This window comes from Geotrypetes seraphini, chromosome 6 (genome assembly GCF_902459505.1).
Source record: "Geotrypetes seraphini chromosome 6, aGeoSer1.1, whole genome shotgun sequence".
NCBI lineage: Eukaryota > Metazoa > Chordata > Amphibia > Gymnophiona > Dermophiidae > Geotrypetes > Geotrypetes seraphini.
Genome location: NC_047089.1, coordinates 158,715,867 through 158,731,703, shown reverse-complemented (window position 1 = coordinate 158,731,703; position 15,837 = coordinate 158,715,867). Strand labels below are relative to the sequence as shown.

Genomic DNA, 15,837 nt, shown 5'->3' with positions numbered 1-15,837 from the left:
GGCAGAAATCGGGACTGGTAGAAAGTAAATGCATGCATTGAAGATGCTGCTACATCTTGGCCCCCTCCTTGTACACAAGGGGAAGTTTTTATGGTCAGAGTAGGGAGTGGGAACACAATGGTGCCTTCAGTGTATACATTTGCTGTGACTTGAGGCTCTGCCTATTGCACTTTCATTACTGCAGACCCAGCCCCTGTCAGAGTGCTGACTGTACCCACAGGATTGTGGATTATTGTTAGGGGCTATGGGAGTTGGGAAGAGAGAGATGGCAGATACAAGAGAGGGGACAGGTGCTTGCTAAGAAAAGAGGAAAAGATAAGGCAGATGCAGGAGGGAGAAGAGGGGGGAGAGGGAGAGAGAAGGTGCTGAATGAGAAGGGGAAAGAGTGAGAGAGAGAGAGGGCAATTGCTGGATGGATGAGAAGATAGCAAGAGAAAGCTGATGTTGGACAAGAGGTGAAAAGGAGATACAGATACCATAAGAAAGAGTGAGGTGTGGGATTTTTGTCTCCTTGGTTTATGAGCCTAATTCGTTCCAGAAGCATGCTCGTAAACCAAAGTAAGGGAAACTCACTTGATTGGTTCCCCCCCAGGTCACCGGTGCTGCTCCACCTCACCCCCACCACATCCCCAAAAGACCCCCCCACCCCTGAGGCCACAGGCACGCTTCCACCCCCACCACCCCTGTGAACCGGCATTGCCCGCCCACCCAAACACAAGCACCGGCACGCAGCACCAACCCACAGGATGTGCCAGTGCCTGAAGATCCTGCCTCTTGCCTAGGCTGGGCCTTGAGCATCTGCGCATGCTCAAGGCCTTCTGGCTCCCGCTCTTCCCAGAGAGAGCAGGAGCCAGAAGGCCTTGAGCATGCGCAGATGCTCAAGGCCTAGCCCAGGCAAGAAGCAGGATCTTCAGGCACCAGCACCACTGCGTGCTGATGCCAGATCGTGGTTTGGGCGGGCGATGCCGTTTCATGAGGGGGAGGGGCATTCACAGACGGGGGCGATGCCGGTTCTCAGGGGGGGCTCGCAAATCGATTCAGCGCTTGGTTTGCGAGGCACGATTTGCTCAAATGTTTTGCTCGTCTTGTAAAACACTCGCAAACCGCGTTACTCACAAACCGAGGTTTGACTGTATTTAGTTGTTTGGGAATGCTAGGGGAGAAGGGGGAAGAGATGGGCTTTTAACTATATGGCATCTAGGAAGGGAAGTGGGGCACACTTAACAACTGGGGTCACAGGGAATTCAAGAACAGCTGTTTGGTAGAGGGCTAGATTCTTTAAAAGTCTGCGTTAAAAACCGATGGACTGCTGTAACAGCCGTTGTAGCGATTTTTAAAAAGAGAGTCATTCTCCAAACAATGCTCACGCAAATGAGACTGGTTGAAAGTAGGGAAGATTTGCTAAATCTGCATGTCCCATCACTGGTTATAGCGATGGGCACATATGCAGAATAAGCACAACCCCCCCCCAAAAAAAACAAAAAAACAAAAACACACCATCCAAAAACCAAATCGAGCCACCGAAGTCAAGCAAACCCCCTGGCAGCGGGAGAGATTCCCACTCTTTTGCCGCCAAGCAAGGACACCCCTCTCAGCAGTGGGAGAGATGGCCACCAAGCAACACCCCCCCAGGACACTTCTCCAGCAGCAGAAGATATGACCACTCCCTCTAGCCGTGAAGCAATGCCCTCCCCCAACAGCGGGAGAGATGCCCACTTCCTCCACAAAGCACGCCCCCCCCTTACGACCTCCCTGCCCCATTCCCCTTACGCCCCCCACACCTCCTCCCCTTTCCTTTGCGATGGCCGGCTGGAGTGATGCCTACTCCCTCCGGCCAGCAGGCCTGCCTCTTCCAAATGGCATGCCTTCCCTTTCTCGGTTCATCCTGAGATGCACCAGGAAGGGGCCTGTGGCTCTGATTGGCCCCATAGGAGGGGCCTTAAACATCCTGGGATATTCAGAGCTTCAGGACCCTCCCCGGTGCATTCCAGGATGCACCAAAGAAGGGAAGGCCCACCATATGGAATAGGCAGACCAGCTAGCCGAAGGGAGTAGGCTTTCCTCCGACCAGCCATTGGAAGTAGGGGGAGGGGGTTATCGGAGGCACGGGGAGGGGGTGTTGCATGGCGGCAGGAGAGAGTGGGCGTCTCTCCCACTGCTGGGGGGGTGTCGGGGGCATTGCTAGGCTGTGGGAGTGAGTGGGTGTTATTAGAGTTGGATGATTGTGTGGCACAGCAGGTGAGAGTGGACATCTCTCCTGTTGAACTTCAATTTGGGTTGGGTTTTTTATTATTTTAATTTGCTTTGGGGGGAGGAGAAGGGTTAGCAGTGTCAGGTGATTGTACGATGCGGCAGGAGAGCGTGGCCATCTCTCCTGCCGATCTTCAATTAGTGGGTTTTTTATTAGTATTTATTATTTTAATTGGGGGGGAGGGGTCTGAGCTGTCAAACCTTACTTTCCTGTCAGTGCCTGAGCTAATTAGCACTCAGGCACTGATCAAGTAAGGCAACGACAGCTTATACCTGTCAGTAAATTTTGGCTGTAAATGTGGCACAATGAGGTTAGAGAATCACTCTGCAATTATAGAGAATCGCTCGGAGTGATCTATTTAATATTAATGACCTTGTACTACATTTGCATTGCAGTATCGGAGACTCCTAGAAATCACGTAAAAAACATCGGTAAGCCATTTTGATAATCTGCCGCTAAAATACATGCACGCTAAACCAGCTGGAACCGGTTTAGCGAGTACATTAAAGGCCGATTTTAGTTTTGAGAATCTTTCCCTAAATGAGTAAAAGTGGGAATGCAGAGTGGAGACTTTTAATTGACTAGGAAGGGAAATGTAGACAAAAGGGGAAAATGGGCTGGGAAGTGTAACCGTAGAAAATAGACAATAAGTAGACAAGGGGTAAAAGAAGAAAATTAGACTGGGAAGGAAAGTTTGTAGTAACATATGAAGAGCTGAGCTGGGGAATAAAATAAAAGATGGGAACAGGTGAAGCATGATGCAAAAATGAAGTAGAGAAATAGAATGGAGGGTAAGATAAATAATGGTAACCGGGGGATGAGAAGGGGAGGACAGTGAAAAAGGGTGATTAGAAAAGGACAATCGGTGAAGGTTTTACTTAACCCATAAGTATAAAGGGTACAGAAAGAGGTAGAGTGAGATGAGAAAGAGCTTGATATCAATGTGCTGCAGGAGTCGGGATATGTAAATAGGGTGAGGAATTTTTGTCTATATTCTGTAGGGGTTGGGGGGTAGGGAGAGAAAAAGCAGTGGCGTACCAAGGGCGGGGGGCGGACCACCCTGGGTGCATGCCCTAGGGGGCTGCACAGCCGACCGTGTCTGGAACCTCCCATGTTGCTCTTCAATGGGACCTGCACCTCAGCGCGGCTGATGTACTTATTCCGGAGCAGAATCAGCAGCTGTGCTGAAGTTCAGGAAGCTCCTGTGATGACTGCGTCTGCCGCCTCTGCTCCGGAAGACGTAAGTGACATCGGAGGGGATGGACCGGCAGACGCAGTCCCTGTGTCTGCTGGTCCATCCCCTCCAACGTCACTTACGTCTTCCGGAGTAGAGGCGGCAGATGCAGTCATCACGGGGCCTTGCTGGTTTGGAGGAAGAGAGAAAGGAGCATAGAAGGGTGGTGGAGGGAGAGAAAGGGGGTCAGGGTGGTATGGAAGGGTGGTAGAGGGAGTGAAAGGGGGAAGATGCTGATGGAATTGGTGTACAGGGAAAGAGGAGAGAGACATAAGGGGAAAGAATACTGGATGGAATTGGGTTGGAGGGAAAGAAAGGGGGCAGATTCTGATAGAAGTGGGGGGAGAGGAGAGAGTGAAATGTCAGATCATGGGGGTGTGGGAGACGGAAGGGAAGAAGAGGAGAGAGATGCCAGACCATTGGAGGAGGGAAGGGAAGAAATGGATGCCAGACCAATGGGGGTGAAGGAGAGAGATGGAAGGGGGAGGCATACAGTTTCTGGAAGGGGCATAGAAGTAGAGAAGGGGCAGACAGTGGATAAAAGGAAGAGAGTGACAAGAAGATGAGGAAAGCAGAAACCAGAGAAGACAAGGTAGAAAACAAAATTTTCTAATTATTTATTTTTTTGCTTTAGGGGAGATGCATTTCTATTTCTGTGGTGTTGCATTGTATGCAGGATCCAGCTTCTTATTGGTTCAATTTAACCTTTGTCTATGTATTTCTATTTTATCCCCCCTTTTACAAAACTGCTGGCCGTGGTGGTAACAGCTCCAACGCTCAGAATTCTATGAGCGTCTGAGCTGTTTCCACCGTGGCTAAAAACCACACTACAGTTTTGTAAAAGGGGGAGGAGTTAATTTGTGATTACATATTCCATACTAGGCAAAGGTGTTCTGTGTGTTTGAAAGACATTGTTTTCTGTTAGGATTGACTGTGCAGGATTGATCTGTTCTAGTCTGGCTTGTTTAGTTTTTACAATGGGTGTATTGATGTTGTACTGCTCACTGCAGTATGTAAGATGCTGCCTTTTCTAGGTACACTCTTGTGTGACGTGGTTTTACTAAAAATCAAGTTTTTCATACAGATGGGGGGTGTCAAAAAATTATGGGCCCCGGGTGTCACATATGCTAGGTATGCCACTGAGAAAAAGCACTTGTGTGTTCTACAGTGCTGGTGGAGGAGTGCAGTAGGAAGGGAGAGAACCAGTTTTCTGTGTTCAGGTGCAGGTGTAGGGAATGTTTGCAACTGGAGAAGAAAGAAGGCTTGAGAGAGATATGAAGGGATTGAATTATGGGGAATGGCTATCAATGAGAGACAGCTACAGAGGTAACCAAGAGAAAGCATTGAGGGTCTGTGCTATGGGGAGGGTTTGGAAGTGGTGATTGAGAGCTTTGTATGCTAAAGCAGGGGGTTTGAGAGCTGAGGGAATTGCTAGGAGCAGAGATGGAGATAGAACTGCCAGGGGAGGGGGAACAGAGAGAGAGAGAATGTTGGGAGGAGAGATCGTCCATTCTGGAAAGGCAGCCCACATATAGCAGAAGCAGCTCATTAGGAGCACGGTTGCTCAGGAGGAGATTCTCTAGTAGCTCTGTTGGTAGGATAAATTTAAAATTTTAAAGCCTGGTTTTTATGGTGGGGGAAGGAGAAAAAAAAAGTTGAGGGGCCCTCTGAATAGGGGGGAGGGGTATTGTGAAGATCCTGAAGGGAGTGGCAAAAGGTATTGAGAGAAGCTACTGCTTTGGGGGAGAGGAGAGATACAAAGAGGCTGTTCATGGGGATGTGATGCCAAGGTTACTGCTGGAGTGACTAGGTAAACGATGAGAGGTTTTAGGCTATGGCTATCGTGAGCAGGTGGATGAGCAGTGGGGAACAGTTAATACTTGCATCCGCAGGAAGCAGGTAGGCAATGAGGAGAGGCTAAAGCTGCAGCTTTTGCACCACCCATGCACCTCTAGCAACTGCAATGTTAGCTTTTCTCCCATTGCCCCTCTCCATTTCTAAATACACTTTGGGTGGATGGGCAGTGGAGAAGAGCAGTATCCTTCACTGCTACTGTAATAATTGGCATGATCACACAGAGCACATGTGTGAATTATAAATGTGTATAAATAATTCCAGTTGTTCTGACCCTGACTCCTAGATCCTAAGAAAACTTGTTAAGGTCTGACATAAGCTATTCCAAGAATATCTAGCAGTGTGACAAAACTAGGGGAAAGATTCTCAAAACTTTGTGGTAAAATCCAATGGGCAGCTATCGCAGATGTAAATATGGGGTCATTCCACACAAACTGTACAAATTTTCAAAATGATCCCCACCTTACTATCTTCAATTTCAATGAAACTTGGCACATAGATGCTCTGGCTTAAACTATGGTAAGCCCTGCAAAGTTTCAGCCTCAAAAACATGAAATTCATGTAGTAAGATGTGCTTAAGTAGAGGCTCTAAAATTTTTGTGCATGTCGTACGAAACAAATGGGTAACTTCAAGGACCTCCTGCATACAGAGTATTGCTAACATCGGCCTGAAATTTAATCTACATCTTTTTGTACTTAAGCTTTTAGCATTTCAAAACTCTAGGCTAAGTGTTCTTCTAATGCCACAGTTGGCCAAAAACTCAATTCGTTAATTTTTGGCTTCATCTTTGGGGTGCCATAGATTTGTAACAAATTTAAATGGTTTCTTCTCACTTGGTACACCTGCTCAACTACTGATGTTATCCATCTGTGAAAATTTCAAGGCTTGCTTTTGTTTATTTGCAAAGATATTGCAAGTCAAACAGCAGCAAAAATATTAATAACAAATTTTACCCATTTTTGAAGCCTTGTATATATTTTGACACCAGCAATCACTTTGGTTCAAAAACATTGGATAGAGCAACTTTTTCTCTACCAGATATCAAATTTTCAGGAGGGTGTTTTTTTGTATAGGGAAGAAATTTGCAATTGAATTCAAATAGTCTCAACAGCGTAATTAACTATTTAAAAGTATTAACTGGATTTGTCATTGGAAGGTTCTTCAAATATTCAAGTTGAACTATGAAAGAACTTTACACCACACATAGTTTACTGTTTATTGTTTTTTTAAAACTTAACTGTGGCACAGGGCTAAAAATTGCCAGGCACTAAGAATGTTGTTTAGTAGTAAAGGAATTGTGTTAAGCATACTATGTATTTAATAGTTATTAAAATATTGTCAAAACTTGCGTTGATCCATGGTGGTTTAACCACTGCCGGTTTATTCAAACTGGAACCCCGTTGCCAAGAGATCACACTCGATAGCCAGACAAGTCCAACCATTGGTGGGTGGGTTTTTTAGCCAAGGTTCCCAAGCCTTAAGTGGGTCTCTTTATGGTTCCCAAGCCATAGTCACACTTTATTTATTGTATAATGTTATGAAATATACACTTCTCCCTCTATATTCGCGGTTTCACATATTTGCGATTTTTCGTCAGGTGACTCTGCCCCCCCAAATTACATCATGATTAAAGTTCCTTTACTTTTGTTGTACTGTAAAAAAAAGTTTAGTGTTTACCAATATTCACTCAACTTCCATGCTTCTTCCTACAAAATTGAAGTTTCAAAACTTTCACCCTGAAAATTGCTGGCTCACATCGTGCACAGTGAAAAACGCTTCTTCCCAGCATCCATAGAGTGAAATGCTGCTTCCCAGCATGCATGGAGAAAATCGCTTGCCTGCTTAAAGCTTTATGAATCGCTGCTTGCATGCTTAAAGTTCTAAAAGCTCTTGAATCGCTGCTTGCCTGCCAAAAGCACTAATATATCTTGGATATTGCCTCTCCTTCAGGAACAGGTCAGGTCTCCCACCATGGCTACAAAACGCAAAAGTTCAAATGCTACTGAAAGTGCTCCCAAAAGGGAAACAAAGTGAAAACCTTACAAAAAAAGGTAGAATTATTGGATATGCTTCAGAGAGTAAAGTCCTCCTCTGCTGTTGCTTGACACTATGGCATTAATGAGTCAACCGTTAGGTATATAAAAAAGAATGAAAAACAAATCCATGAAACTGTTGCGGTAGCTGCACCAGCAGGTGCGAAGAGATTATATGTTGTGCGAGATGCCAATCTCTCACGCACGGAAGCTGGAACATTTCTGTGGGTGCAGGATTGCTACAAAAAATGGATACCGATAGACTCTGTGATGATAAGAGGAAAGGCAAAGTATTTGTATGAAAACTTGAAGAGCAGGGAAGGTGTAATATCACAATCCACCGACTTTCTGACCAGTAAAGGGTGGTTTGATAAATTCCGTCACAGGTATGGCCTGCGTAATGTTAGAGTGACAGGAGAAGCAGCATCTGCCAACCAAGAGGCAGCTAGAGAGTTTCCTTCTACCTTTAAGCAAATTATTGAAGATAAGGGATATGAACCTGAGCAGACATTCAATGCCGATGAAACTGCTGTCTTTTGGAAGAAAATGCCACAGAGGACTTTCATTAGCAAAGAGGATAAGCGAGCACCAGGTTTCAAGGCTGCAAGGGATAGATTTACTATGCTGCTTTGCGCAAATGCAGTAGGCCATATGATAAAGCCAACACTGATTTATAAAGCCGCAAACTCCCGAGCCTTGAAGGGAAAAGATAAGTTCCAGCTGCCTGTTTACTGGATGAGCAACAAGAAGGCTTGGACAACAAGAGCTCTGTTCCTAGAGTGGTTTCATCAGTGTTTTGTGCCAGAAGTAAGAAAATACCTGGCCAATAAAGGAATGGAATTCAAGGTTCTGTTGGCATTGGACAATGCCCCTGGACACCCAGACACACATGAGTTCCACATAGAGGGTGTTGAGATCATCTACTTGCCCCCCAACACAACATCTATCATCCAGCCTCTCAACCAGGGGGTAATAAGGACCTTCAAAGCACACTACACACAATATTCATTAGAGAGGATTGTTCATGCTAAGGATGAAGGCCACAACGTTGAGAACATCATGAAAAATTGGAAGGAATTCACTATTGCGGATGCAATCAATATTATTGAAAGAGTGGTGAAAGCTGTCAAACCAGAGACAGTGAACTTATGCTGGAAGAATCTTTGGCCTGAATGTGTAAAAAGGGATATCAATGTAAATATCACAGAGCCAGGCCAAGAAATTATGGAACGCATCATTGACTTGGCAAAGTAGGTGGGTGGGGAAGGCTTTGAAGATATGCATATGGAGGATATTCAAGACTTAATAGACACCACATCAAATGAACTAACGGAAGATGATCTCATTGACCTGACTGCTCCTGAAGGAGAGGCAATACCGGAGGAAGGAGGAGTAGGAGAAGAGGTGCCTGAAGACAAGTTTATCCTGGATAATATTGCAGAGGGCATACGCAGGTTCAATGGTGCGATTGACTTTTTCTATGACATCGACCCATCCATGGTACGTGCGTTAAAGGTGAGGGAGTTAGCAGAAGCGACGATTTCGACATGCAAAAATATATATAAAGAAATGCTTAAGAAGAGCCAGATGGAAATCACAATGTATTTCCAAAAAATACCGAGAGGGACTGCCTCTCCATCCACTGCCTCACAATCCACCTCTTCCACCCATGAGGAGGCATCACCTTCGTTTCTTCGTACTGAAGACCCACGTCCACGGCCTGAGGAGGCCCCTGGTGCTCGCTTATCCTCTTTGTCTCCTCCTGCAGTGCTTGTACTGGATGATGAGGACAAAGACACTGCCTCATTACTGTACTGTACAGGTATTCCAATATTGAACTTTCAGTATTGAACATTTCTTTTTTTCCTTGTTGAGAAAGCAGTACTGTACTGTATTTAACTTTTTTGTATACCCTGAGATTACAGAATTGTATTCAATAAATATTGTTACAGTATTCAATAATACAGTACTGTATCATTATTCCACCAACATTGTGAATATTAATAGTATTTAGTAGTAGTCCTTTCATAAAACTGCGAATAACTATTGTATATGTTTGTGGTTTTAATAACAAAACCACTATCTTTTACAAAAATCGCAAATAACATATACAATAGTTATTCGCGGCTATAGCTGGAATGTATCCCCCGCGAATACGGAGGGAGAAGTGTATCTTCAATTAGTTGAATTGTTGATTCTGTAAATGTGTATTGCCAACCAGTTACTGTACAGGCAGAATTGCAAAAAAATGTGGTCTTCAGAAATCCAACAAGTGTCTTTCCTAGGAGGCCAATGAAATGAGTGAATTGGTCCATGAGGATGCATGAAATTTATGAGTACATCATGCTCTTTAATTGATGTCTTGCAAATGTTTCCAACCCACCATTTGTTGTCATAAACACATGCTATATATTGTCCTGGTTGAAGATTTTCTATCTTTAGAGAAGCATTAACTAGAGAGTCATCCAGTGAACCAATAGTTGCAATGAATGATGAACAATCATTTGATACTTGACTCACACGTATCTTATTTATCCCATCGGGGATAAACTGATGATTTTCATGAATTCCAGCAAATCTTTCTTGATTTGAGTCTAGCAGACTCAATTTATTCTTTTGAAACAACTTGATTTTTGTCAAATTTTGGTCACAAAACTTAAACAGGTCACTTGGAATTTGGTTTTCTTTTGGCCTTTGCAAGCTTGCACATGCTGCTAACCTTTTAGCAGTTCCACCAATTCCATCACTGGGTGACTTACCATGGCTTGTGCCAAAGAAATTCCACTCAGCTTGAATACCAAAGTCAGAATAGTGATACCAGAGATTAACAAAGTTTAAAGTTTTTGTATTGTGCAGCAGAGCCATCACTGAAATATCTTATGTACTTAACATTGGCAGAATGTAAGCTTTTTATGTGAAGAATCAATTTTTCCAAAAAAAAAAAAAAAAGTGCACTGTATCATGCCTTAAACTGTCACTAATGATACAAGTACTCAAGCATTGAATTTCACTGTTAAGGTGGAAATAGACAACAAAAGGGTGCAAAGTGGCTTAGCTGTTTTCCCAATGGAAACCCCGAACAGCTTCGTGAACAACAAAGGATTATTTTCAGCAAAATCCATTAGAATAACAAGTTCTTCATGATTTAAATTTTCTTTGACTATTTTCAAGTAATGTGGTTGATGTTTCACAATGTAATGATGTATTGAAAGATCTGTAATCTTTTCAGCAAACTCAGCTATCAAATCATCGGCTGCCATTTGTTTCACGTCTAGAGTTGCACAATCTGTTTGGATCCACTGCTTGAATTCAATCATTTCTTCAGGATCAATATCCTTGTATTCATTGAAAAGGTAGGCTTCAAGTACACCTTTACCAGTACACTCATCACACCTCTGGAGCATACAGTTTTTTGACTCCAAATTGCAAACAGTTTTTCCCATTAAATCCTTAGTCATCCTTGACTATGCTGCTTGTAAGCATCAGCTTAACATTCTGATGTGCAGAGCATACACAAACTGAGTGCATTCCAGATGAACCAACAGTGTCACACCATTTTGGTCTTAATTCACAGAATTTTGAGAAATTCAACTCTGGGCCATTTTTATTGCGATATTCAACAAACATCTCTTTCAGATTGCTTAGCAGCAACCTCTTTTGCTTTTGAACTTTTTCCTCATCAACTCTGAAATGTCCTTTTTTTCCAGGACACAGCCTACTGTACTCATTATCTTTATAAAAGTTGGACACCTTTTTTGTCACATCATCTGAAAGTGCCTTTCTTTTTACTTGGCCTTGCTAGTATGCCACTTTCTATTTCAAGCTGTCTTGCATGTCTAACCGTTTTTGTTTAAATGCCGAATTCAGATGACGTTTTTTTCAATAAGCCAACTCTTTGGAGCTACTGTAAGGATTTGTAATTTTTATGCATGACTTAAAGTCAAGTTTAGTTTTTCTTTTAAGCAAAGTAAAAGTTTAGCATAATCTGAACAGGTTTGATATGGATGATTGCAGTTGCTGTGAGGTCTTTGCAAAACTTCCATCAGGTTTAAAACCACCCATAGAGGCAATATGATGACTCGGTGAGGTTGTGCTTGATCAATTATATGTTTCACATAACCTCTGGAGTCGCATTTACTCACTTTTTTCAGCTTTAAAGGAGACTCTCCAAGTGCCACCAAGCTAGTTATAACTTTTTCAATTTTTGCAATTGGTTCTTCATCAGATAATGGATCAGATAATAAAGCTTGAGCTGTCATTCTGGTGTTATCTCTTTTCGACAAGTAATGCACAACTTTTGACCAGGTGTGAACTGATTTTTTGTCAGTTTTTAATTGCTCTGCAACATTGTCATTGATAAGCTTCAGACTCTTCCTAACCTGATGATTAGGTTTCAAGAATGGATTGCAGCATGACCTTTGTAAAAAAAAAAAAAAATCAAATTATGTTTAAAACACTGCCTCATGATGGAGACAGATAGTTCTTGAACTTTCATTGAAACTTTGAGATGTTTGTTCAGTCAGTAATTTCTGATGACTTGTGTGAAGGCCTTTTATGAATTTTAAGGCCCTCTCTGCCCTGTAGGTTGCTATATGACATTGTGATGCAAGGTAATGCATTTAAAATGCAAGGTAATGCATTTAGGCAATAAAAATAAGGAATACGAGTATACAATGTCAGGTGCAACTCTGGGGAAGAGTGAACAAGAAAAGGACCTGGGTGTACTGATAGATAGGACCCTGAAGCCGTCGGCACAATGCGCGGCAGCGGCAAAGAAGGCAAATAGAATGTTGGGCATGATAAAGAAAGGAATCTCGAGTAGATCGGAGAAAGTTATAATGCCGCTTTATAGGGCAATGGTCAGACCACACTTGGAATACTGCGTCCAACATTGGTCTCCCTACCTAAAGAAGGATATAAAACTGCTGGAGAGGGTGCAGAGACGAGCAACAAAACTGGTGAAGGGTATGGAGAAATTGGAATACGAGGACAGACTTATAACACTAGGATTGTTCTCCCTTGAGAAAAGGAGACTGCGTGGGGATATGATCGAGACCTTCAAAATACTGAAAGGAATCGACAAAATAGAGCAGAGAAGATTATTTACATTGTCCAATTTGACACGGACTAGAGGACATGTAATGAAGCTAAGGGGGGACAGGTTCAGGACTAATGTCAGGAAGTTCTGCTTCACTCAGAGAGTGGTTGACACCTGGAATGCCCTCCCAGAGGAGATTATGACGGAATCGACCGTCCTAGGCTTCAAGAGCAAACTAGATGCATATCTCCTTAAGAGAGGCATATAAGGATATGGTGGACTATAAATTAAAATGTATACAAAAACTAATTGAATTTAGATTTTAGTAGCTGGACATCATTCACACCACATTTAACAAAGACCTTCAGGCTACACACTCTCAGTAAAGCAACATATGAAAAATAATATAAACATAAAACAACGGAGAAAAATGAACCTCAATTGTGAGAGGCCAGGACTACACAAGTGCCTGAGCCAACTCACATCATCACGGGTTCATAAAAAAACTCCGTGTACATTTAAATGATTCTCATTCATACGTTTTATCAAAAACTTTTTTTCTTTTTCAAACTTTTTCGTGTGAGCCCAGTCAACAATGTTACTAATCTATTTTTCAGTGTGAACCGGAACCAAGCTAACCAAAAATTTTAACGATGGCAACAGCTCAACTTCACAGGTGTAAATAATTGTAGAAGCCTGAAAATACTGCCAACAATAAGAGAAAAAAAATGTTCACTCATCTGGAAAAAACAAGATGGTTTTAACGATTCCTCAGTTCGTGTCCCAACAGAAAAGTCTTTCTGTTTCTCCTACAAGGCTACTTCAGGGGAGTATTGCATTGTCCAAAATTTTCACTTCTACCAATATAATTCATATAAAGCTGGCTCCTCTCCAAAATGGTTCTGGGACTGTGAGACGCGCCCGGCTCGAACAAAAAGCCGAACGAACCGGGCGTCATGACGTCATCACGAAAGCGTGATGCGTGATAAGCTAAACACCAGCTATCAATCAAGCATCTAATATTGTGTTCTCCAAGCTTTAAAGAACATCATAAAAACAGAATAAACAGACTCGGAATTGAAACACTTCATAGAAACGGTTGCCATTCATGTATAGTATTCAAACCCTCAGGTTCTAACGTTTGCAACCGATTGATCCACTGTTGCTCTTTCTGCCACAATACTCTTCTTGTATCGCCTCTCCTCAAAGATGTCATTAATTTTTCTATCACGTAACATTTCAGGTTTTCAAACCTATGATCTTGTTGAACACAGTGAGTGACTATAGGGGCCGTTAATTTTCTAGTATTCAGGCAACTTTTATGTTCCGTCATTCTTACTGTTAACGTCCGTGAAGTTTGGCCCACGTACAACAGGTCACATGGGCACTGAAGAACATATATAATGTTTGTTGATTGACAAGTGGAAGTGTGACGTAAATTATAACTTTTGCCAGTTCTCGGATTAGTAAAAATAGAAGTTGTACAAGAAGCTAAAATTTTGGAACAAAAGTTAATTACCAGGGACTATCCATACAATGTGGTCCAAAAAGCAAAAAAAAAGAGCTTTGCACAATCCGAGAGAAGCGCTATTGGAATACAGTAGACCTCAAAAAGAAGAAAAATTAATTCCATGTGTTATAAAACAAACTCGCATGTCTCAGCAGATTATTAGAAAATATAAGAAACATTTACCATTATTGAAAACTCTTCCATGTTTTGCTGAAAAGAAATTTATTTTTTCTCAATCAAGAAACAGAAATTTAAGTGATTGGCTATGTCACACATCCAAAGAAAATTTTGACCAACAGAATATGGATATAGCACCTGGACATGGTCCTTGTGGCCATTGTTCCAATTGCAATATAATGGTTACAACTTCTATTTTTACTAATCCGAGAACTGGCAAAAGTTATAATTTACGTCACACTTCCACTTGTCAATCGACAAACATTATATATGTTCTTCAGTGCCCATGTGACCTGTTGTACGTGGGCCAAACTTCACGGACGTTAACAGTAAGAATGACGGAACATAAAAGTTGCCTGAATACTAGAAAATTAACGGCCCCTATAGTCACTCACTGTGTTCAACAAGATCATAGGTTTGAAAACCTGAAATGTTACGTGATAGAAAAATTAATGACATCTTTGAGGAGAGGCGATACAAGAAGAGTATTGTGGCAGAAAGAGCAACAGTGGATCAATCGGTTGCAAACGTTAGAACCTGAGGGTTTGAATACTATACATGAATGGCAACCGTTTCTATGAAGTGTTTCAATTCCGAGTCTGTTTATTCTGTTTTTATGATGTTCTTTAAAGCTTGGAGAACACAATATTAGATGCTTGATTGATAGCTGGTGTTTAGCTTATCACGCATCACGCTTTCGTGATGACGTCATGACGCCCGGTTCGTTCGGCTTTTTGTTCGAGCCGGGCGCGTCTCACAGTCCCAGAACCATTTTGGAGAGGAGCCAGCTTTATATGAATTATATTGGTAGAAGTGAAAATTTTGGACAATGCAATACTCCCCTGAAGTAGCCTTGTAGGAGAAACAGAAAGACTTTTCTGTTGGGACACGAACTGAGGAATCGTTAAAACCATCTTGTTTTTTCCAGATGAGTGAACATTTTTTTTCTCTTATTGTTGGCAGTATTTTCAGGCTTCTACAATTATTTACACCTGTGAAGTTGAGCTGTTGCCATCGTTAAAATTTTTGGTTAGCTTGGTTCCGGTTCACACTGAAAAATAGATTAGTAACATTGTTGACTGGGCTCACACGAAAAAGTTTGAAAAAGAAAAAAAGTTTTTGATAAAACGTATGAATGAGAATCATTTAAATGTACACGGAGTTTTTTTATGAACCCGTGATGATGTGAGTTGGCTCAGGCACTTGTGTAGTCCTGGCCTCTCACAATTGAGGTTCATTTTTCTCCGTTGTTTTATGTTTATATTATTTTTCATATGTTGCTTTACTGAGAGTGTGTAGCCTGAAGGTCTTTGTTAAATGTGGTGTGAATGATGTCCAGCTACTAAAATCTAAATTCAATTAGTTTTTGTATACATTTTGATTTACTCAATTGAATCCCCTGTTATATTTAGTTGTAGGACTATAAATTAAGCCAGGTGTACACCTGGCAGGGCCTCCGCGTGTGCGGATCGCCGGACTTGATGGACCGAAGGTCTGATCCGGAGAAGGCAGTTCTTATGTTCTTATGTGATTCATTTATTTTGCCAATGGTGCAAGCATTGATTGTATCAATAGATTCTGGATCCATTACTTATTATCCAAATGCAGAAAATAAACTCACTTTTTCAAGCTCTGGAAATAAAACATGTGAAAACAAAAGCAAAAGATTACCTGACTAGTATGCCTGGTATTCACAAGCAAATTTACTCATATCAATAACAATGTTGTAACATGAAACA

At 42.1% G+C, this 15,837-nt stretch overlaps 1 protein-coding gene and 1 long non-coding RNA gene across 4 annotated transcripts in view; both read left to right on the top strand.

Annotated features, from left to right (window-relative positions):
• TFDP1 (transcription factor Dp-1) overlaps nt 1-15,837 on the top strand; it is a 270,147-nt gene that overhangs the window by 73,018 nt on the left and 181,292 nt on the right. The window lies entirely within an intron of this gene.
• Nucleotides 1-15,837, top strand: part of LOC117362408 — a 29,472-nt gene that overhangs the window by 879 nt on the left and 12,756 nt on the right. The window lies entirely within an intron of this gene.